At 42.4% G+C, this 25,206-nt stretch overlaps 1 pseudogene; it reads right to left on the reverse strand.

The window, feature by feature from the left end:
- Positions 1-216: 216 nt before the first annotated feature.
- Positions 217-764, reverse strand: LOC129535174 (dual specificity protein phosphatase 18-like; annotated as a pseudogene).
- Between the last annotated feature and the right edge of the window lie 24,442 nt (positions 765-25,206).

Raw genomic sequence — 25,206 nt, forward strand, 5'->3', positions numbered from 1 at the left:
GGAAACTTATCTTCACTATCTTACATTTAGTAAGCTGAATCTTTAAAAATATGAATGATAAGATTAAGAGCTATAGCACTCTTCCTTTCTCGATGCCCTTACAAAAGGCATCATCTGGTTTTTCTGTCATCGACAAAAGAAAAATGTTTAAGCAGAGATCTTGGTGGAGGATCAGCGGCAGATCTCTACTTCTGACCCCAGGGCTGGCAGAATGGCTCACAGTGGAATCATCAGACAGACCTCCTTCTCCTAGACGTCAGGGATCATGTCCATGGGGGAACTGACCGTGTCATGGTGTTCTTGCCAAACAGCTGGAACTCATAGTAGGTGAGCTGTTCCCAAAAGCCATTTTTGGGCTGGAGGATGAGCCAGCAGGACTCAGTCCACGTGTGGGCGTCCAGCAGGGACATGGCCTGGTACTTCATGAGAGAGGCAAGGCAGAAGGTGGCAGAGTGGCTCAGCCAGCAGCACACTGCAACAGGGTGCGGCCCTGCTGCCTCTCCACCTTGTGATGTGGTCTGCTGTGGGGTCGAAGCCACAGAGCTGCGAAGCGGGTGTGTCGGCCACAGGCACCTGCACGTAGTGGATGTCCTCAGATAAGGTGCTCACCGTCTCCCCTGAGAGGCTGAGGACTGTGCTGATGTGGTTGCTGGAGAGCATGAGCTTGCTGTTGGCGGCCACCCTGCTGCAGATGTGCAGGCTGCTCCTGACGATGAGAGGGCTGCCGGAACTGAAACAGGAAAGCCCGTAGGGGATGCTGTCATCCGACTGGTGGGTCAGCAGCCAGTGAGACATAAAAGGCTGCATCTTCCTGCTAGGCTGTGTCCATGGAACACACTTTCGCATAAGCGGGAGGGTAAGTTCACTTAGGTAGCAACTTTGGGCGAGGGTCTCCGGGTGAGAGAAGACTGGTCATGACCAGGGAGCCACTATCCCCACTGCCCGCAGCTCCAGTTTCCATAGCACTGATCCCTTGTCACAGAGAGGAATGGGCCGTGCTGGGTCTCTGGAGAAACACCAGCCTCCTTTCCCTGTCCTGGAGCTGCTGGGCCTGAATTCATCTGGTTACCTGCCCTGCGATCATGCGGGGACTGCAGCAGCCAGTCGAGAAGTAGGGTCTGCTCCGCGCTGCAGCCCACTCCTTCTCGCCCATTCCATCTCCATGGCAATGCCGAATTCTCACAAAAATCTCTTTAGTTTGATTCTTTGCCTCCATTCTACAAGGAAGGAATCAGAGGTTGAGAGAGTTAAGTAAAATAGCTGACGCCCAACAAGAGAAGAAGGAGCCATACCGGTGTGGACAGGTAGCATGAGAATTCCAAGGTCAAAGTAGCCTGTCCATAAATTCAGGGTGATTATCACCAGCATCTCAGAGTTCTTTCATTTAACTCTTCCTGCTCACACAGACCCTCAAAAACATCCTCCCACCCCAAAGTATCAACAAAAGCCTTCAAAAGATGCCTCACCTGTGCCCATGGACTGGCTTGTCAGTCAGCACCTACCATCTTCACAGTCCCTTCTCCTGGAGAAGGGAATGGCTACCCACTCCAGTATTCTCACCTGGAGAATCCCATGGTCAGAGGAACCTGGCAGGCTTCAGTCCGTAGAATCAAAAAGAGTTCAAGAGACGATTGAGTGACTAACACACATTCTTTGCATCGATGTCTTTCCTAATGCAGCCACTAGGGAGAGACTCAAAGCTGACATGGCTGATGGACATCTTGGAACATCCTTGCCCGCGTCCCCTCCTGGTCCCAGAGCTGCCAGTTTTGAAAATGTCATTGTGGTCCTGGGTGCCACAGAGAAATGGGGACACTGGCTCTTGTCCTTTCACAGTGATCCCCATTGTCACACGGACCTTGAAGCAGCGCATCCAGTGTCTGATTCTCCCCTTTCTCGTGAAGATTCAAAATGTGACTCTCCTTTTAGCTTTCCCCAGTCCCCTCTGCTGTACCTCAGACACAAAAGCAAGCCACAAGAGGATAGAATATTGAAGTATTCTATCTATAAGTATACTAGGGTATTTTCCAGAGTATCTTTCATAATTAAAACTTCTATAATTCAAGAATAACTTTCCTCTAGGACTGACAAAGAATAGCATCATGTAGTTCTGTTTATCAGCTACCACAGCAGTAGCATAGTTTCCAATTCACTCAGTTCACCAGCTTTAAACATGTGTGATATTTTTTTTCTCATTTGGGGAGGTCCAAATTATTTCAAATTTTGTCCTAGAAATGAAATATTGTAAGTATGTTTTTAATCACATTATTTCATATTTACATAATCCAAAATCACATAAGGCTATATATGTGTATATATATACATGAATATTTCAGCCCTTTCCACTTTCCCCCTATTTCTAAAGAAGGAATCTTACTTGGGAGTTAAGTGTCAAGTTTCTCCTATTGAGGGTGACATCTGGGAAATGAAATGATTTTTAGAGAAATAAAGACAGATTACCCGCCCCAGAAGCCCAAATGTATCACAGAGAGTCAGATGCTGGGAGCACTAGTTTTAGGAAGACATCACTGTGCATGAACATAGGGATGGGAAAGAAGGAGTAAGTGAATATCACAGTGATGAGAGGAGAGTTTAGATGACAGGACAAGAAAGAGATCTTTAGCTCATACTTGACTGGAGACTCATAGTCAAGAGACCAAAAAGCCATGTCTTTTTGTTCCACGGAAGTTTTCAAAGACTATAGAGAAAATGGGAAGAGAACATTTTATATTTTCATAAGCCACTTCCAGAGAGTTCTTAGGAATGCTGCTACAAGGCATTATATAAAGACTGAGAACAATAAAGATATCTAAAGAAGATGCACCCAAATACTGTGTGGGTCACAACAAACTGTGGAAAATTCTGAAAGAGATGGGAATACCATACTACCTTACCTGCCTCCTGAGAAATCTGTATGCAGGTCAGGAAGCAAAAGTTAGAACTGGACATGGAACAACAGACTAGTTCAAAATAAGGAAAGGAGTATGTCAAGGTTGTATATTGTGACCCTGCTTATTTAACTTATATGCAGAGAACATCATGCGAAATGCTGGGCTGGATGAAGCACAAGCTGGAATCAAGATTGCAGGGAGAAATACCAATAACCTCAGATAGGCAGATGACACCACCCTTATGGCAGAAAGCGAAGAACTAAAGAGCCTCTTGATGAAAGTGAAAGAGTGAAAAAGGTGGCTTAAAGCTCAACATTCAGAAAACTAAGATCATGGCATCCAGTCCCATCACTTCATGGCAAATAGATGGGGAAACAGTGGAAACAGTGACAGACTATATTTTTGGGCTCCAAAATCACTGCAGATGGAGATTGCAGCCATGAAATTAAAAGACGCTTACTCCTTGGAAGGAAAGTTATGACCAACCTGGACAGCATATTAAAAAGCAGAGACGTTACTTTGCCAACAAAGGTCCTAGTCAAAGCTATGGTTTTTCCAGTAGTCATGTATGGATGTGAGAGTTGGACCATAAAGAAAGCTGATCACCAAAGAATTGATGCTTTTGAACTGTGGTGCTGGAGAAGACTCTTGAGAGTCCCTTGGACTGCAAGGAGATCCAACCAGTCCATCCTAAAAGAAATCAGTCCTGAATAGTTCATTGGAAGGACTGATGCTGAAGCTGAGACTTCAATACTTTGGCCACCTGATGCGAAGAACTGACTCACTGGAAAAGACCCTGATGCTGGGAAAGATTGAAGGCAGGAGAAGGGGACGACAGAGGATGAGATGGTTGGATGGCATCACCGACTCAATGGACATGAGTTTGAGCAAGCTCCTGGAGTTGGTGATGTACAGGGAAGCCTGGTGTGCTGCAGTCTGTGGGGTCACAAAGAGTTGGACACGACTGAGCGACTGAATTGAACTGCAAGAAGATGCTCTTTTAAGCTTTGCTAGCATTAATGTCCTCCCCCTTTTGGCTTTTCTTTTCCTCCAAGAGACTAAGTACAGATATAAATTGCTGTCAATTATGTTTTTCTGCCACACACTGCTTGTGAAGACAACATTGCTCGGAGACTGAACCATATGTGTTCCCAATTGCACTCAGGTCATACAAAGCAACAAAGAACCCCCTCTCTTTTCAGGAAAAAAAATTGCCCTCAAGCATATCATACCTATAAACAGATATCAATCAAGATCAACAACTTTTAAACCTCAGTCTGATGTGAACTGGGACATATGCCATTTATGTTGAGTACCATCTAGAACTGGGACTGTCTTCCTTCATACTAGTAGGTGTGTTTAAGATACTCAGACCAGGACTTTCCCTGTGGTCCAGTGGCTAAGACTCCATGCTCCCAATGCAAGGAACTTGGGTTTGATCCTTGGTCAGGGAACTAGATCCTACATGAAGCAACTAGTAGATCCTGAGTGTCAAAACTAAGACCCAGCATGGCCAAATAAACATATAAATAATAATAATAAAAAGATATTCAGACTCATTCAAATACTCTGGATTTTTCATAGCAATGCTGGCAAGAGATTTGTGCTTTCTGGGTCGTTTTACATACATACATCTTCATATCCTTTTTTCTTCACTTATTCTCCTCTTTGGGTCACAAAGTCAAATTTTATAGATTTCACTCCACTCTACTGCTGAATCCATCCCATTTTTCCTGTTTAAAAATGGTATCACAATCATTTCATTTGACTGCTCATAGAAGTTCCTAGTGGATTAAAACAACTAGTTCATAGTGGATTAAAACAACTATTATTTATTTAGCTCATGATTCTGGGAGCTGGCTGGTTATTCTGTTCAGAGCTAGCTCAGTAGATTCCTGCTGGGCTTGTTTGTGCTTCCGGAGGCAGATGGTAGACAGCTAATGACTGGATGGTCTAACGTGGCCTCGTACATGTGTTTGGTGGTTGGCAGGCTGAAATGACAGCCCATGTGCTTTTCATCACTCAGCAGGATTGCCTGGATCACAAGATCCAAGGACAAAAAAATATAGAAGCTGCACAGCCTCTTGATGTCTTAGTTTGGAAGTCACTTGATGTCACTAGTCACAGCAAGTCCCCAGGTCAGCCTCAGTTTCAAGGACCAGGAAATAGACTCCATCTCTTGCTGAAAGGAGCTAAAAAGTATTGAGGCCATTTTTTGCAATGTGTTCTACTACTGCTCTTTCTGAATTCACTGTCCCTTACTGCAGAGAGACACTGTAGCTAAAGCTGTAGGCCATCTACTATAGAGGAATTTGCACAAGAGCCATTTACTGGCTGCTCCTGAATTGGGAGCAGTATTTTGGCAAAGTTCCTATCAAGACTACTAAAAGGTAACCAGTCACATGGTGTGTATGTTTGGTGGTAAAAGCCCTGCGGATCTGCTCAATTCCGTTAGAGTCACTAGCAGTGCTGTGTGGCCTGCAGGGTGAATATTCCCTTTTATGCATCTTCATTAACTGGTTAATCAAGTGGCAAGATGGCCCTTAGAAGAGGACTCTGCCATAGCAGAGTGGGACAGAAGACATATAGACGGGACATATGGAAAAGTTTGAATCCAGAGAATGGAGACAGAGATAGTCAAGGTCCCCCAGTGGAGAATGGGAATGAGGTTGGGAGGGAAAGGTCTCTTTACTAGTTACAGAGTGATAGAATGTCCTAGAAATTTGAGAGGGCAGCTACTAACAGATAGTAGGCACATGAAATGGTGATGGAGAATTCCAGTCACCTCACAACTTTGTCTAGTCCCTTTTTTTCTAGCCTAACCTCTCCCTTCCCACCTCCCCCATCCTCAACTCCAATTAATTGATCCTCATTTGCAATTTGCTAATTGATGCCTTCTTTATCTTAATACCCTGCCAGTGCTTGGCACACAAAGGTAGTCAGCAAGAATGAAGATGGCAAGACTCAGACCCCTGAAATTAGTGAGTTGATCTATTTCCTCTTTTCCCTGAAGTTTTCCCTAGGTCTAAGTGACGAGATAGTGCAGATCAGTATCATTCCCAACTTTATTGATTCTTCTATAATTAACTTCTTATAAAGTGGTGCTCAACAAAAGCTTGTTGGATAGGAAGATGGATGAATGGACATCAAGAATCAACGCTGAGTGGGAAGAAATTCTGAGGTTTGAATACAGCAGCAGTCAGAGGTGGAGCCCGAGACAGACAGGAAGGTTGTTGAGGGGCTTTCATTGAGGAAGAGACATGGGGAGGATGAAAACATTCCCCCAGCTGCTCTAGAGCAGCCAGCTCACACATCAGCAAATCTGGTATTTTTAACTTCAGGATGTCTCCAAAAAGATCTAGCCTCATAATCTTGGGTTGTTTTAGTTTTCAACCTTGACTTCGCTAGGTAATATTTTAAAATACAAGTTTCTTTTGAGCAATTTTCTGCATAATCCTTTGACTACTCAGTGAGTTCTCTCCAAAAGTTTACCCTCATTTCCACATCTATGTCATCCACAACATCAACAACATTTGAATGCTGTAATAGAAGAATAAGATCATGTAGCTTAAAGACATCTGTAGGCCACAGAGTTTTAGAAATGGAAATCTGTAGTATCAAAATTTTAAAGGTTAAAACCTGTAGCTATCATTTTTTTTCTCTGCACATGCAATCCAACAACATTATAAAAACCCCATCAAAAGATAACTTTAATAAAGAAAATATTGTTCTATAATTTTGTGTTTAATTATGTCATCCCAAATTCAATTTTGGATTGAAAGCCACCTAACTGACTTTGAAACTGTATATTTCAGGAATAGTCTCTTCAAAATTATACTCAAATGAAGAAGTTAATAAAATAGACTTTAAAAAAGCAAAAGCTGCCCATATCTGGTATTTTCCTTCTGTGGAGTCTGACATTTGATAGCGTATCTTATTATTTCAATGCAGTATTCAGGGAAAGTTTTTGAAACCATTTTGATTACCCTGACAGCTGAAATAAGAGTTTTACAAGAACAGCATATTTGTAGCCAAAGATCTGGTTGACACAATGAATGCAATGATGAAAATCATTTTACAGCAGCCCAGCTTAGCATATTGACTTCATTTAAAATTTATATCACACAGGTTAAAAAAGTTTTTTTTCCTCTAAAACAGTAGCTTTCAATTCTTTCTGATGGCCAAGAAAAGTCCTAAAGCTTTGGATATTTGAATAGCTATCAGAGTCCCAGGAACCCATTATCCAGCATCTTAAAATTATTTTCAGAAGTTTTGAAAAGGAAAGATATCTTGGGAGCTGCACAATTAAGAAATTAGTCAATTATCAGAACATCAGACCCCTGCAGAGACTTAATAAATTGTGCTTGAACATTTGTAATGTTCCCAGTAAAAATCCACCCTCGCAAAACTGTGGTCTGATAGGCATTGAGACAGCAGTGGTTGCAGATTCAAACTGGCAATCAGACTCAAGACACATTGCAGGCTTTCATCTCCATTTACATCCCTTCATAGGAGGTTAGGGGACAGGAAACAGCACCTTCATTTCATCTGGTACCTGCAGTAAGCAGAATCATGGCACCCCAAAGATGTCCATGACCTAATCCCCAGAACCTGTGAATATGTTATGTTAAATGGAGAAAGAGACTTAAAACTGTAGATGGAATGAATGTTGATAATCAGCTGACCTTAAAATAGGGAGATTATTCTGGACTGTTCAGATGGGCCTAAAGCAATCACAGGAATCCTTAAAAGTAGAAGAATCCTTAAAAGAAGAGGGAGGCAAAAGAGATTAGAGTGATGCACTGTGAGATGGACTCAATCCACTGTTGTTGACTTTAAAGATGGAGAGACAACAAGCCAAGGAATGTAGGAGGCTAGGAAATGGATCCTCCCCTAAAGCCTAGAAAGGAAGAGAGACCTGCTGACACCTTGATCCTAGCTCCATGAGATCTATGACAGACTTCTATATCCTATAAAACTTTACAGTAATACGTTTACATTGTTTTAAGGTACTAAGTTTGTAGTCATTTGGTACAAAGGTGACAGGAAACTCACATGACACTCATCAGGTACCCAACTGCACAGCTTATATTGCCCCCACACCCATGTAGGAAATGCAAAGCTGCCACAGAAAAACATCCAAGATGTGGCTAGGTCACCTGGACACAAAGACACCACACGTACAGCTTCCCAACAACCTCTCATATGGTGCCTGTGATAAAAGCCCTGGTCGTGCATGCCAGTGCCCAGCAGCCCCAGTCAGGAGCAGTTCCCCCAGACCAAGGCCTCATGACAAACGAAACAGACACAACTTCCCACATTCATTGATCACTGCAGTCTGTAGGGACACAGGACTCTGAAGTCCTTCTGACAGGCAGACCTGGATCAACTGACGGCTAAAATGAACATTTCCTCAAAGTTATGATCCCAATGTCATGATATTTACTACATTTCAGATTGTTCAAAACTGGAACATAGGGTACCCTTCCCACAGACATCAAAGAGAGAGGACTTGCTTTCCCTGGACCCAAACAGTGCAGAAGGACACATCTGCTCACTAATCCACTGTTCGGTTCAGTTGCTCAGTCATGTCTGACTCTTTGCGACCCCATGGACTGCAGCACGCCAGGCTTCCCTGTCCATCACCAACTCCCGGAGCTTGCTCAAACTCATGTCCATCGAGTCGGTGATGCCATCCAACCATCTCAGCCTCTCTTGTCCCCTTCTCCACTTGCCTTCAATCTTTCCCAGTATCAGGGTCTTTTCCAATGAGTCAGTTCTTCCCATCAGGTGGCCAAAGTACTGGAGTTTCAGCTTCAGTTCTTCCAAAGACTATTCAGGACTGATCTCCTCTAGGATGGACTGGTTGGATCTCCTTGCAGTCCAAGGGACTCTCAAGAGTCTTCTCCAACACCACAGTTCAAAAACATCAATTCTTCAGCACTCAGCTTTCTTTATAATACAACTCTCACATCCATACATGACCCCTGGAAAAACCATAGCTTTGATTAGACAGCAGACTAAAGTAATGTCTCTGCTTTTTAATATGCTGTCTAGCTTGGTCATAACGTTTCTTCCAAGAAGCAAGTGCCTTTTAATTTCATGGCTGCACTCACCATCTGCAGTGATTTTGGAAACCCCCCCCCAAAAAAAAATCTGTCACTGTTTCTATTGTTTTCCCATCTATATTTGATGGGACCAGATGCCATGATCTTAGTTTTCTGAATGTTGAGTTTTAAGCCAGCTTTTTCACTCTCCTCTTTCGCTTTCATCAAGAGGCTCTTTAGTTCCTCTTCACTTTCTGCCATAAGGGTGGTGTCATCTGCATATCTGAGGTTATTGATATTTCTCTTGGCAACTTTGATTTCAGCTTGTGCTTCATCCAGCCTGGCATTTCATATGATGTACTCTGCATACAAATTAAATAAGCAGGGTGACAATATATACCTTGACGTACTCCTTTCCTGATTTGGAAACAGTCTGTTGTTCATGTCCAGTTCTAACTGTTGCTTCTTGACCTGCATACAGATTTCTCAGGAGGTAGGTTAGGTGGTCTGGTATTCCCACCTCTTTCAGAGTTTTCCACAGTTTATTGTGATCCACACAGTCAAAGGCTTTGGTGTAGTCAATAAAACAGATGTTTTTCTGGAACTCTCTTGCTTTTTCAATGATCCAGTGGATGTTGGCAATTTGATCTCTGGTTCCTCTGCCTTTTCTAAATCCAGCTTGAACATCTGGAAGTTCATGGTTCACGTATTGTTGAAGCCTGGCTTGGAGAATTTTGAGAATTACTTTGCTAGCACGTGAGATGAGTGCAATTGTGCAGCAGTTTGAATATTCTTTGGCATTGCTTTTCTTTGGGATTGGAATGAAAACTGACCTCTTCCAGTCCTGTGGGCACCGCTGAGTTTTCCAAATTTGCTGGCACATTGAGTGCAGCACTTTATGGTGACTTTATGGAACCACAAAGAATGAGAATCAACTGTATTTAAATCACCAAAATGATGCAGGAATAGAGCTGGGAAGAATGACATGCAGCCTGAAGATAACATTTTTGTCAAGAAAGAGTGACTCATGCATCTGGAATCAAGCACAACAACGCAGAGTAGCAGGTGGTAACGTCTGATGCAAAACTGGAGGGTTGGAGGAGGAAGGAATAAAATTCTGGAAGAATCAGTGAAGAGCAATTTAACAGAAATGGGAGACATTAGGGGCAAGTCTGTGATAGAAACTTTTTTGCTTGCTTACTGACTAGCTTTTAACCTCACCCTGTCTGTGGTCACCCTCTCCTTCTATCTGTCTGGGAGCCCAGGTTCTTTACACTCCACACAACAACAACAGCAGGTCAACCCTCTTCTCAGCCTCTAAGTTGGGAAAAAGAAAAGGTCAGCGGCTGAGTACACAAGCATAATTCTAGCTTAGGACTCAATATGTCACAAAATAGAATCCATTCTCCTTGGCTATTTCTAAATAAACACCTCTATTAAGTCCATAGAAGACAAAGGTTACCTAGTGAGAGAAATTACTCATGAGAGAAAAAAATACAATTTGAACAAGGCTTTTAGGTGACCTATACAGACGTATGAAAATAGGACTAAAATCTATACTAGATGACGAATTTGAAAAGAAGAAATCATAATCAAATTGCAGCAGCATTCCTCAATTTAATTTAACCTTTGAGGGGCCTGGTCAATGGTCTCTTAAAATTAATTTCTCCCAGTGATTCTCCAGGGAACAGAGAGAGAGAGAAATTATACTTAAATATATGCATGCATAGTTATAAACATACTGTAGTTTATCTTTTTTTTCTACCAACAAATATTTCCAGATTGCTCATTAAGGCTTCTCAGCTTAAAAAAAAAAAAAAAGCCTCTTTGGAAAAGAAGCTTCATTCTGAAAAACTGGAGGGTGTCTAATCTTGAAGTACTTCTGAAAAATCCTTCACCAAAAAGTATAACATTTACTCTGCCCTCATAATTATGCCAACTTGTAATGAGTTTTCTTTCATGTTTTAGCAATTCTCTGATTATTGACTAAAAATTCACCAAAAGGTTAATATCCAACAATAACTTCAAAAAATTATCCAGACTTCATTTCCTAAACTTATTTTGGGTTTGTTATTCAATTCCACTTAAAAAATGTTAAAGTGGAAATCAATAATGTACCAATTTGACAAGGTTCTTCCATCTTTAGGAACAAGAAAAACTTAATAAATTGTTAGCATTAACCAGAAAAGGAAATGCGTGCGTGCATGCATGCACTGCTCAGTCATATCTGACTGTGAACCATGAATTGTATTCCACCAGTCTCCTCTGTCCATGGAATTTTCCAGTCAAGAATACTGGAGTGGGTTGTCATATCCTACTCCAAGGGATCTTCCTGACCCAGAAATCGAACCTGCGTCTCTTGTATCTCCTGCACTAGCAAGCGAACTCTTTATACTGTTCTAATACTTTGGCCAACTGATGCGAACAATTGATTCATTGAAAAGACTCTGATGCTGGAAAAGATCGAAGGCAAAAGGAGAAGAGGATGGCAGAGGATGAGATGAATTAGACAGTGTCACCGATTCAATGGACATGAATTTGAGCAAACTCCAGGACACACTGTTCATGGGGTTCTCAGTATCTCAGAATCAAGGTAAATTGGAACTGGTCAAACAGGAGATGACAAGAGTGAACATCGACATTTTAGGAATCAGTGAACTAAAATGGACTGGAATGGGCGAATTTAATTCAGATGACCATTATATCTACTACTGAGGGCAAGAATTCCTTAGAAGAAATGGAGTACCCTCATAGTCAACAAAAGAGTCCAAAATGAAGTACTTGGGTGCAATCTCAAAAACGACACAATGATCTCTGTTCATTTCCAAGGCAAGCCATTCAATATCACAGTAATCCAAGTCTATGCCCCAACTAGTAATGCTGAAGAAGCTGAAGTTGAACAGTTCTATGAAGACCTATAAGACCTTCTAGAACTAACACCCAAAAATGATGTCCTTTTCATCATAGAGCACTGGAATGTAAAAGTAGGAAGTCAAGAGATTCCTGGAGTAACAGGCAAATTAGGACTTGGAGTACAAAATGAAGCAGGGCAAAGGCTAACAGAGTTTTTCCAAGAGAATGCACTCGTCATAGCCAACACCCTCTTCCAACAACACAAGAGAAGACTCTACACGTGGACATCACCAGATGGTTAATACCAAAATCAGATTGATTATATTCTTTACAGCCGAAGATGGAAAAGCTCTATACAGTCAGCAAAAAACACAAGACCAGGAGCTGACTGTGGCCCAGATCATGAACTCCTTATTACAAAATTCAGACTTAAATTGAAGAAAGGAGGGAAAACCACTAGACCATTCAGGTATGCCCTAAATCAAATCCCTTATGATTACACAGTGGAAGTGAGAAATAGATTCAAGGGATTAGATCTGATAGAGTGCCTGAAGAACTATGGACAAGGTTCGTGACATTGTACATGAAGCAGGGATCAAGACCATCCCCAAGGAAAAGAAACGCAAAAAGGCAGAATGGTTGTCTGAGGAGGCCTTACAAATGGCTGAGAAAAGAAGAGAAGCAAAAAGCAAAGGAGAAAAGGAAAGATATACCCATTTGAATGCAGAGTTCCAAAGAATAGCAAGGAGAGACAAGAAAGCCTTCCTCAGCGATCAGTGCAAAGAAATCACGGAAAACAATAGAATGGGAAAGACTAGAGATCTCTTCAAGCAAATTAGAGCTACCAAGGAAACATTTCATGCAAAGATGGGCACAATAAAGGACAGAAATGGTATGGACCTAACAGAAGCAGAAGATATTAAGAAGAGGTGGCAAGAATACACAGAAGAACTATACAAAAAAACTCTTCATGACCCAGATAACTATGATGGTGTGATCACTCACCTAGAGCCAGACATCCTGGAATGCAAAGTCAAGTGGGCCTTAGGAAGCGTCACTACGAACAAAGCTAGAGGAAGTGATGGAATTATAATTGAGCTATTTCAAATCCTAAAAGATGATGCTGTGAAAATGCTGCACTCAATATGCCAGCAAATTTGGAAAACTCAACAGTGGCCACAAGACTGGAAAAGGTCAGTTTTCAGTCCAATCCCAAACAAAGGCAATGCCAGAAAATGTTCAAACTACTGCACAGTTGCACTCACCTCACACACTAGTAAAGTAATGCTCAAAATCCTCCAAGCCAGGCTTCAATAGTACATAAACCATGAAATTCCAGATGTTCAAGCTGGATTTAGAAAAGACAGGAATCAGAGTTCAAATTGCCAACATCCACTGGATTATCATAAAAGCAATAGAGTTCTAGAAAAACATCTGCTTTATTGACTACGCCAAAGCCTTTGACTGTGTGGATCACAACAAACTGGAAAATTCTTCAAGAGATGGGAATACCAGCCCACCTGACCTGCCTCCTGAGAAATCTGTATGCAGGTCAAGAAGCATCAGTTAGAACTGGACATGGAACAACACTGTTTCCAAATCAGGAAAGGAGTACGTCAAGGCTGTATGTTGTCACCCTGCTTATTTAACTTATATGCAGAGTATATCATGTGAAATGCCAGGCTGGATGAAGCACAAGCTGGAATCAAGGTTGCCAGGAGAAATATCAATAACCTCATATATGCAGATGACACAACCCTTATGGCAGAAAGCGAAGAGGAACTAAAGAGCCTCTTGATGAAAGTGAAAGAGGAGAGTGGAAAAGCTGGCTTAAAACTCAACATTGAGAAAATTAAGATCATGGCATCTGATCCAATCACTTCATGGCAAATAGATGGGGAAACAATGGAAACAGTGACAGACTATTTGGGGGGGGCTCCAAAATCACTGCAGATGGTGAGTGCAGCCATGAAATTAAAAGACACTTGCTCCTTGGAAGAACAGTTATGACCAACCTAGACAGCATATTAAAAAGCAAAGACGTTACTTTGCCAACAATGGTCTGTCTAATCAAAGCTATGGTTTTTCCAGGGGTCATGTATGGATGTGAGAGTTGGACTATAAAGAAAGCTGAGCACTGAAGAATTGATGGTTTTGAACTGTGGTGTTGGAGAAGACTCGAGAGTCCCTTGGACTGCAAGGAGACCCAACCAGTCAATTCTAAAGGAAATCAGTCCTGAATTCTCATTGGAAGGACTGATGTTGAAGCTGAAACTCCAATACTTTGGCCACCTGATGGGAAGAACTGATTCACTGGAATAGACCCTGATGCTGGGTATGACCGAAAGCAGGAGGAGATGGGGATGACAGAGGATGAGATGGTTGGATGGCATCACTGACTGGATGGACATGAGTTTGATTAAGCTCTGTGAGTTGGTGATGGACAGGGAAGCCTGGTGTGATACAATCCATGAGGTCACAAAGAGTTTGATTTTAGCCACTAAACAACAACCAAAAAAGACTGACTATATAATTTGTCCAAAATTCAATGGAATAGCTGAACTAGGACACGCTGGGAAGAGATGTTTCATGGAAGAAAATAATGATCTAATTTTAGAAAAATTATTAAAGGCATACTTCGAGCTCCTACTTGATTAAGTTTAAGAAGTAGGAAGACCACCAAGGGCCGGTACAAGTAGAGGAAAGCAGCATCAAAAACTGGGTCCAACTTTCTGGAAAGGAATTTGGCAGTATATATATATATATATATATATATATGTCAAAAGATGTCATAAAAGATTACTTCATTGACCAAGACTTATATTTCTTAGAATTTATCTTAAGAAAATAAAGGAATGATGTGATAAACTTACACTATTCCTTTCATCATTTTAAATAAACAATTTTATTATTGCACAACATTAAAATTAGAGAAAATTTGAAATAATGAAAATGCTTACGAGTGAAGAATTGTTTAATTAAACGGTCTTTCTTCTCCTACTCCCACCCCCTCCAGTCTATTTCGAGCACAGCAACCAGTATCATCTTATAATTAAAATGCAATGACTTGAATGCTTGACTTACTGTAGCAATCGTTTTGCAAAAGATACAAATATTGGATCATGATGTTGTACATCTGAAACTAATATAATGTTATATGTCAATTATACCTCAACACCAACAACATTTTAGTGCAGTGACAATGGCCACGTCACTCCTGTGGTCAAAACACTCCGATGGTTTCCCTCAGTCAGGGTCAAAGCCTAATCTTTATCCTGCTCTAGTGCATACCTTTGGAGAAGGCAATGTCGCCCCACTCCAGTACTCTTGCCTGGAAAATCCCATGGACGGAGGAGCCTGGTAGGCTGCAGTCCATGGGGTTGCGAAGAGTCAGACAAGACTGAGCGCCTTCACTTTCACTTTTCACTTTCATGCATTGGAGAAGGAAATGGCAACCCAATCCAGTGTTCTTGCCTGGAGAATCCCAGGGACAGGGGAGCCTGGTGGGCTGCCATCTATGGGGTCGCACAGAGTCGGACACGACTGAAGCGACTTAGCAGCAGCAGCAGTGCATACCTTGCATGGTCTCGAGTTGCCACTTAAGTGGCTCTTCCGTTAACAAGTGTTGGTGACCCAAGTAACCTTTCATCTTCACTTTAGACACAGAAGAATCTAAAATCTTAGCTCCCTTGTGAAGGACATTCATTTGATATTTGCCTTAACATACACTCTCACACATAGAATTTTTTAAAAAAATATTTTCTCCAGAATTGTAATTATGTTACATGCTGAGCAAAAAACTGTTTTTCCCAATCACTATCAAGTGACTATCATCTTCCATCTGGACTATTGCTAAACTGCCCACTTAATTATTATTAATTACTCTGCCTACTTAATTTGTTCTCCTCACTGCATTCTTTTTTTTTTTTCTAAAAAACAGTCATAATTTTCCCGAGTTTAAAATCTACCAATGCCTTCCCATTTCTCTGCAAATGAAGATCCAAATTTCTGATGGTCAAGGGTTTTGTTTTGGGTTTTTTTTGTTTGTTTGTTTTACACTGCAAATGCAAGATCTCAGGTCCTCAACCAGGGATTGAACCTTTACGCCCCCTGCAGTGGAAGGGCAGAGCCCTAACCACTGGATCACCAGGGAAGTCCCCTGATGGTCAAGGTTCAAAAACAATACTATACAATGGAAACTGTATATTGGGAACCATGATTTTTTTCTAAAATTTTTATTTAATAAATGGTACAAAGCACAATGCCAAAAACATTAACAGTTAAAATTTCACCAAATGAAAAAATACTATAGAATACACAGTTGCAAAAAGCTACATTACGTTATTTTACAACTGCCTCAGGCTGCAAAAAGAAAAAACCCAATGCCATACCTAAGTTATCCCTCTCTCAAAATAATGCCATTTATATTATAAACCATGAGCACCCCATCAAAAGACGGGAACTGCTTTTGTTAATTTATATATATATATATGACTGTATCACTTTGCTATACACCTGAAACAAACACAACACTGTAGATGAACTATAGTACAATATAAAATAAAAGTAAGTAACAGATCTTTGGGGCTTTACACCGAGTTAGAGTTCCTATCAGAGGGATAACAGCACCACAGCCGTACTGAATCCTCATGAAGGAGGCACACGAATGACTGAATTACAAGAGTTACAGGAATGAGAGCTGCTCACTTCCCAGAAACTACAGCTCACAGAAAGCCAACAAAGGCACGGGATACAGACCATTTACTTACGAATTTTAAATTTTATAGCAGCCATGTATTTTCAGAAAGTTTCAACATGGTAAAAATAATTTTAATACTATATTCAATTTTAGTCAGTCTATCCAAAATATGATCATCTCAATATGTAATCAACAATTTAGTATATTTCAAATGTTACCACTATAAAAATATAGCTATGTGAGGTGATGAATGTGTTAATGAATCTCACTGCGGTAATAATTTTGACACATATATATGTTTCAAATCATCGCACTGTACACCTTAAATTTACATGATGCTATTTATCAGTTATATTTCAAAGCTGAGGAAAACATTAAAAAATTATTGAAATATATTACATTCTGGTTTTCATACTAAGTGTTTGAAGTCCAATGTGTATTTTACTCTACAGTGCATCTCAAATTGGACAAGCCATATGTCTCATGCTCCACAGCCTCAAGTGGCTGGGGGCTCCAATATTGGACAATGGAGCTCTGCAAGATCAAGACTATGCCAGGGTTTCCCTGGTGGCTCAGATGGTAAAGAACCTGCCTGTAATTCATGAGGCCTGAGTTCAATCCCTGGGTCAGGAAGATCCCCTGGGGAAAGGAATGGCTACCCACTGCAATATTCTTGCCTGGAGAATTCCATGGACATAGGAGCCTGGCAGGTTATAGTCCATGAGGTTGCAAAGAGTCGGACAATACTGAGCAACCAACACACTCAAGTCTTTTCAGGCCGTGGACCCATTTAACCTTCAGGTCCTCAAAATCCAATTCTTTAAATTTTCTTAGTCCTTTATACATGTTGAGTTTTCATACAACAAAAAATTTGAAAGAACATAACCAAACTTTTTTTAATGGGCAAAAGATTTGAATGACATTTCACCAATGGAAATACACAAATGGCCAATAAGCAAATGAAAGCTATTCAACAGTCATTAGGAAAATTCAAATCAAAATCAAGATGAGATACCACTTCACATCCACTAGAATGATTATAATTAAAAAATAGACAATAACAAATATACACGAGAATGTGAAGAAGCTGGGACTCTCATATACTGGTGGTAGGATTGTACAATGTTGTGCTTGCTTTGGGAAATAGTCTGACAGTTCCTTAAAATTTTGAATATAGTCACCATGCTGCTGCTGCCATAAGACCCTACAATTCCACTTCCAAGTATTTAACTAAGAGAAGTAAATGAGGATATATGTCTACACAAGACACATGTCCATACAGATATAGAAATAACCTGTTAGGTAGGAAGTTAGGCAGAAGCAAGAGGGGTGGCCTAGCCGAAAAGGATGCAAGCTGATCTCTAAACTCCATCCCAGACATGCCCAGGAGAGCTCACAGATACGCTGCAAAAATAACCACAGAGACTTTTCCAGCTCCTGCACATGCACCATGAGCACACAGTGGATACAAACTAACCACAGGGGCTTCTCCAACTCCCGCACATGCGCGGGTGATGCACAGCTGTGTCCTGAAGTAACCTTAGGCAGCTAGGAGTCCGTTCAGTTCAGTTCAGTCACTCAGTCGTGTCCGACTCTTTGCGACCCCATGAATCACAGCACGCTTTAAGGGTTCATAAATATTCTATACATACATACATCTGATTATAACAGACTGAATTATGGGAAAGACATGCGCAATAGAGCCTCTTGTTATGTAACTTGCAACTGTCAATCAAAATGCTCAGTCCACGCCCACATAAATGAATATATAAAACCCCTATTTTGCATGGAGAATCCCAGGGACGGGGGAGCCTGGTGGGCTTCCGTCTATGGGGTCACACAGAGTCGGACACGACTGAAGTGACTTAGCAGCAGCAGCAGCAGCAGCAGCATTTTGCATGTGCTCAGACACACCCCCTTCCCTGATTGGCCTTGAGTGTATGCTCATTTGCATTTTGCACAGGGCAGAACCAAGAGAGGAAGACAGGAAGTATAAAAAGGAAAACCAAGACTTACATGTTTTGGGAGTGCTTGTTTAACAGAAGACTTGTTTACTAGGACTGTAACCGGTCTTTTTTTTTTTTTAAGTCACTGCTATTATGATATAGGAGTTGAGATGTCCTGTCAGAGCTATAATTAGTCTGTCATTCAAGGCCTCATAAGACAAGAGAGAGGGGAATAAACTAACCTGACAAACCCTAAAGGACCGTCAACAAGCAAAAGGGTAAAGTATTTTGTGTGTGTGTGTGCATGTGTCTGTGCATGTATGTGTGCTTAGTTCCTTTCAGTTTCAGTTCAGTTCAGTCGCTCAGTTGTGTCCGACTATCTGCGACCCCATGAATCACAGCACGCCAGGCCTCCCTGTCCATCACCAACTCCCGGAGTTCACCCAAACTCGTGTCCATAGAGTCGGTGATGCCATCCAGCCATCTCATTCTCTGTCGTCCCCTTCTCCTCCCACCCCCAACCTTTCCTTCTCCTCCCACCCCCAACCTTTCCTTTAGCGGAGTCCAATACTTTGTGACTGCTCCCGGCAGGCTATAACCTGTGTTACCATTTGCTTACTCCAGGGATTCTTTGCAACCCAGGAATCAAATCTGAGTCTTATTTCCCCTGCACTGGTATATGGAATTTTTACCACTATATCAGTCTCTTACATCTCCAGCATATTGGAAGGCTACATACAGTCCATGGGGTCGCAAGAGTTGGACACGACCTAGTGACTAAGCCACCACACAGAGATAGAGAGTAAATAAACAGTTGCCTAGGGGGCATGAGGATAGAGAATGACTGCAAATGGGCACAGGGACTTTTTGGGAATAAGAAGACTCTTGAGAGTCCCTTGGACTGCAAGGAAATCCAACCAGTCCATTCTAAAGGAGATCAATCCTGGGTGTTCATTGGAAGGACTGATGCTAAAGCTGAAACTCCAATACTTTGGCCACCTCATGTGACGAGTTGACTCACTGGAAAAGAGTCTGATGCTAGGAGGGATTGGGGGTAGGAGGAGACGAGGACAACAGAGAATGAGATGGCTGGATGGCATCACCGACTCGATGGACATGAGTTTGAGTGAACTCCGGGAGTTGGTGATGGACAGGGCGGCCTGGCGTGCTGTGGTTCATGGGGTCGCAAAGAGTCGGACACGACTGAGCGACTGAACTGAACTGAACTGAACTGAACCGTTCTAAAACTGGGTTATGGTGATGATGGCACAACTGTATAAAATTATTAAAGATCAGGGGGTGCTAGTGGTAAAGAACCACCCTGCCAATGCAGGAGACGTTAGAGATGTGGGTTTGATCCCTGGGTTGGGAAGATCCCCTGGAGGAGGGCATGGCAACCCACTCCAGTATTCTTGCCTGGAGAATCCCATGGACAGAGGAACCTGGTGGGCTCAGTGCATAGGGTCGCACAGAGTCGGACATGACTGAAGCAATTTAGCACACATAACATGAGTTAATTTTGTGACGTAAAATATTTATCTCAATAAAATTATTTTAAGTAAAATATTCACAAGAAATTAAAAAATAAGTCTGAGGTAGTGCATTGGGCAGTCCTGAGGATCTGTCTCTTGCTTCCACGGTGTTTGAACAGAATAGATGCAGGGATGCCCCTTCCTCCAACGCCTGTCCACCCTCCAATATCCTGGGCCTCCAGACCAGCCAACACCTTCTTTTGAGCTTAGCTCCTTACTGATCAACCATGAGCTCCCAGATTCATCAGAATGATGCCACCCAGGTATAGGCTGCTGTCAACTGCCCAGCCAACATGTATCTGCACGCCTCCTACACTCACCTTTCTGGGCTTATTTCCACCACGATGTTGTGGCTCTGGAGTGCATGGCCACCTTCTCAAGGAATTTGAAAGAGGCTGGAAACCGGTCCCTGGGGCCCTTTGCTGCAGTGCTTCCACCTAGACAAACCTCTCCTCTTCTGGAGCAACAAAACACAAAGAAACTGTAAGGAACTAAAAATAACTGCATGCATGTATAGTTGGGACAAATTATGAACAATAAGAGAAAAAGACTAAAAACCCAACTGCTACTTCTCAAGAATTGGAAGCAAAAACAGGGTGTTGGGAGCAAAAACAAGGTACTGCATATGATCCCTGTACTCAGCATCCCTGGACCTATCCCTACCCTCATTCCATTTGAGAGGCCAGCTCGCTTCCCTGTCAGGGAGCCAGTAAGGCAACCTGTTACTAGTTTTCACTCCCTCATGTTTAACCCTAACCCAAAAGGAGCAGGGTAAAACCCAGGATGCTGTGGAAGCCATTGAGCTCAGGGGAAAGCACCTGAAATCGGCCTTCATGGACCTGCAGGCCCGGGGCTCTGCCAGCGCAGTCCCCACCTTCTCAACTTCCTGGACAGCAGGAAGCCCCCCTGGTATCAGGGCTTCTACCTGAAGCCCCTTTCTATAGCCGCTGCTGCTGCTAAGTCGCTTCAGTCGTGTCCGACTCTGTGCGATCCCATAGACAGCAGCCCACCAGGCTCCCCCGTCCCTGGGATTCTCCAGGCAAGAACACTGGAGTGGGTTGCCATTTCCTTCTCCAATGCATGCAAGTGAAAAGTGAAAGTGAAGTAGCTCAGTCATGTTCGACTCTTAGCGACCTCATGAACTGCAGCCCACCAGGCTCCTCCGTCCATGGGATTTTCCAGGCAAGAGTACTGGAGTGGGGTGCCATTGCCTTCTCCATCTAGGCAGCTTGTTAACCACACTGGAGATTTGCCTAAGCCTTGCACCAAGTGGAAACAATAAAGCTTTTTTGTAGCAAAAAAAAAACACTTGAATGTTTACATCCTGCTGTAACATTTTCATTCCTTTTATAGTCCCAGCCTCCTTCCAACAGATTGTAAGTTGCAGGGAAGAACCATTCATGCCTTGCTCCTGGTTGTAGCCCCACCATCCACGCTATGCCTTTCACAGAGCAGGAGCTCAAACAGCTGTTGAATATACTGAATAAATTGCTTAGGCAATTTCAAAAAAAATCAGAGACACTTAAAGTTCTTAAAAATCCTACTCAGCAATAAAACACACTCAACAACATGGATGAACATTATGAAAGAAGCCAGAAACCGCTGAGTACATACTATATGATTCCATTTATAAAATTCTAGAACAGAGAAAACTAGATATTCTGAATAGTGGTTTCCTGGGAGAGCAGGGTCAGGCATCAGGTGGGAAGGGGTACAAGAGAACTCTCAAAGGTGATGGCAGTTATATAGGTGTTCAGTTCAGTTGCTCAGTCGTGTCTGACTCTTTGCGACCCCATGGACTGCAGCATACCAGGTTTCCCTGTCCATCACCAACTCCTGGAGTTTACTCAAACTCATGTCCATTGCAGCGGTCATGCATCCAACCATCTCATTCTCTGTCCTCCCCTTCTCCTCAAGCCTTCATTCTTTCCAGCATCAGGGTCTTTTTCAGTGAGTCAGTTCTTTGCATCAGGTAGCCAAAGTATTAGAGTTTCAGCTTCAGCATCAGTCCTTCCAATGAATATTCAGGACTGATTTCCTTTCAGATTGACAAATTGGATCTCCTTGGAGAAGGCAATGGCAACCCACTCCAGTACTCTTGCCTGGAGAATCCCATGGACGGAGGAGCCTGGAAGGCTGCAATCCATGGGGTCATGAACAGTTGGACACGACTGAGCGACTTCACTTTCACTTTTCACTTGTATGCATTGGAAAAGGAAATGGCAACCCACTCCAGTGTTCTTGCCTGGAGAATCCCATGGACAGGGGAGCATGGTAGGCTGCGTCTATGGGATCGCACAGAGTTGGACACGACTGAAGTGACTTAGCAGCAGTACAAAGGACTTCACAAGAGTCTTCTCCAAAACCACAGTTCAAAAGCATTAATTCTTCGGTGCTCAGCTTTCTCACATGCATATATGACCACTGGAAAAACCATAGCTTTGACTAGGTGGACTTTGGTGGTAAAGTAATGTCTCTGCATTTTAATATGCTGTCTAGGTTGGTCATAAATTTTCTTCCAAGGAGCAAGTGTCTTAATTTCATGGCTGTACTCACCATCTGCAGTGATTTTGGAGCCCAAGAAAATAAAGTCTGTCACTGTTTCCATTGTTTCTACATCTTATTTGCCATGAAGTAGCTGGATCATTGAAAAATCAAGAGAGTTCCAGAAAAACATCTATTTCAGCCTTATTGACCATGCCAAGCATTTGACTGTGTGGATCACAATAAACTGTGGAAAATTCTGAAAGAGATGGGAATACCAGACCACCTGACCTGCCTCTTGAGAAACTATGCAAATCAGGAAGCAACAGTTAAAACTGGACATGGAACAACAGACTGGTTCCAAATAGGAAAAGGAGTACATCAAGGCTGTATATTGTCACCCTGCTTATTTAACATATATGCAGAGTGCATCATGAGAAACGTTGGGCTGGAGGAAGCACAAGTTGGAATCAAGATTGCTGGCAGAAATATCAATAACCTCAGATATGCAGATGATGCCACCCTTATGGAAGAAAGTGAAGAAGAACTAAAGAGCCTCTTGATGAAAGTGAAAGAGGAGAGTGAAAAAGCTGGCCTAAAGCTCAACATTAAGAAAACTAAGATCATGGCATCCGGTCCCATCACTTCATGGCAAACAGATGGGGAAACAGTGGAAACAATGACTGACTTTATTTTTTTGGACTCCAAAATCACTGCAGATGGTGACTGCAGCCATGAAATTAAAAGATGCTTACTCCTTGGAAGGAAAGTTATGACCAACCTAGACAGCATATTGAAAAGCAGAGACATTACTTTGCCAATAAAGGTCCGTCTAATCAAGGCTATGGTTTTTTCAGTGGTCATGTATGGATGTGAGAGTTGGAATGTGAAGAAAGCTGAGCACTGAAGAATTGATGCTTTTGAACTGCGGTGTTGGAAAAGACTCTCGAGAGTCCCTTGGACTGCAAGGAGATCCAACCAGCCCATCTTAAGGGAGATCGGTCCTGGGTGTTCATTGGAATGACTGATGCTGAAGCTGAAGCTCTAATACTTTGGCCACCTGATGCGAAGAGCTGACTCATTTGAAAAGACCCTGATGCTGGGAAAGATTGAGGGCAGGAAGAGAAGGGGATGACAGAGGATGAGATGGCTGGATGGCATCACTGACTCGATGGACATGGGTTTGGGTAGACTCTAGGAGTTGGTGATGGACAGGGAGGCCTGGCGTGCTGCAGTTCATGGGGTTGCAAAGAGTCGGACACGACCGAGTGACTGAACTGAATGGGACTGGATGCCGTGATCTTAGTTTTCTGAATGTCGAGTTTTAAGCCAGCTTTTTCACTGTCCTCTTTCACTTTCATCAAGAGGCTCTTTAGTTCTTCGCTTTCTGCCATAAGGGTGGTGTCATCTGCATATCTGAGGTTATTGACATTTCTCCCGGAAATCTTGTCCAGCTTGTGCTTCATCCAGCCTGGCATTACACATGATATACTCTGCATATATGTTAAATAAGCAGGGTGACCATATACAGCCTTGATGTATTCCTTTTCCGATTTCGAACCAGTCCGTTGTTCCATGTCCAGTTCTAACTGTTGCTTCTTGACCTGCAAACAGATTTCTCAGGAGGCAGGTCAGGTGGTCTGGTATTCCCATCTCTTTCAGAATTTTCCACAGTTTATTGTGTGATCCACACAGTCAAAGGCTTTAGCATAGTCAATAAAGCAAAAGTTTTTCTGGAACTCTCTTGCTTTTTTGATGATCCAACAGATGTTGGCAATTTGATCTCTGGTTCCTCTGCCTTTTCTAAATCCAGCTTGTACATCTGGAATTTCATGGTTCACGTACTGTTGAAGCCTGGCTTGGAAAATTTTGAGCATTACTTTGCTAGCATGTGAAATAAGTACAATTGTGCAGTAGTTTGAACAATCTTTGGCATTGCTTTTCTTTGGAATTGGAATGAAAACTGACCTTTTCCAGTCCTTTGGCCACTGCTGAGTTTTCCAAATTTGCTGGCATATTGAGTGCAGCACTTTCACAGCATCATCTTTTAGGATTTGAAGTAGCTCAACTGGAATTCCATCACTTCCTCTAGCTTTGTTCGTAGTGATGATTCCTAAGGCCCACTTGATTTCACATTCCAGGATGTCTGGCTCTAAGTGAGTGATCACACCATCATGGTTATTTGGGTCATGAAGATCTTTTTTGTATACTTCTTCTGTGTATTGTTGCCACCTCTTCTTAATCTCTTCTGCTTCTGTTGCTGCTGCTGCCACTGCTAAGTCACTTCAGTCGTGTCCGACTCTGTGTGACCCCACAGACGGAAGCCCACCAGGCTCCCCTGTCCTTGGGATTCTCCAGGCAAGAACACTGGAATGGGTTGCCATTTCCTTCTCCAATGTGTGAAAGTGGAAAGTGAAAAGTGAAAGCGAAGTCACTCAGTCGTGTCCGACCCTTAGCGACCCCATGGACTGCAGCCTACCAGGCTCTTCCATCCATGGGATTTTCTAGGCAAGAGTACTGGAGTTAGGTCCATGCAATTTCTGTCCTTTATTGTGCCCATCTTTGCATGAAATATACCCTTGGTATCTCTAATTTTCTTGAAGAGATCTCTAGTCTTTCCCATTCTATTGTTTTCCTCTATTTCTTTGCATTGATCACTGAGGAAGGCTTTCTTGCCTCTCCTTGCTTTTCTTTGGAACTCTGCATTCAAATGGGTATATCTTTCTTTTTCTCCTTTGCCTTATAGGTATCAGT

This window comes from Moschus berezovskii, chromosome X (genome assembly GCF_049115385.1).
Source record: "Moschus berezovskii isolate FMDL1 chromosome X, NW_MosBer_1.0, whole genome shotgun sequence".
Classification (NCBI taxonomy): Eukaryota; Metazoa; Chordata; class Mammalia; order Artiodactyla; family Moschidae; genus Moschus; species Moschus berezovskii.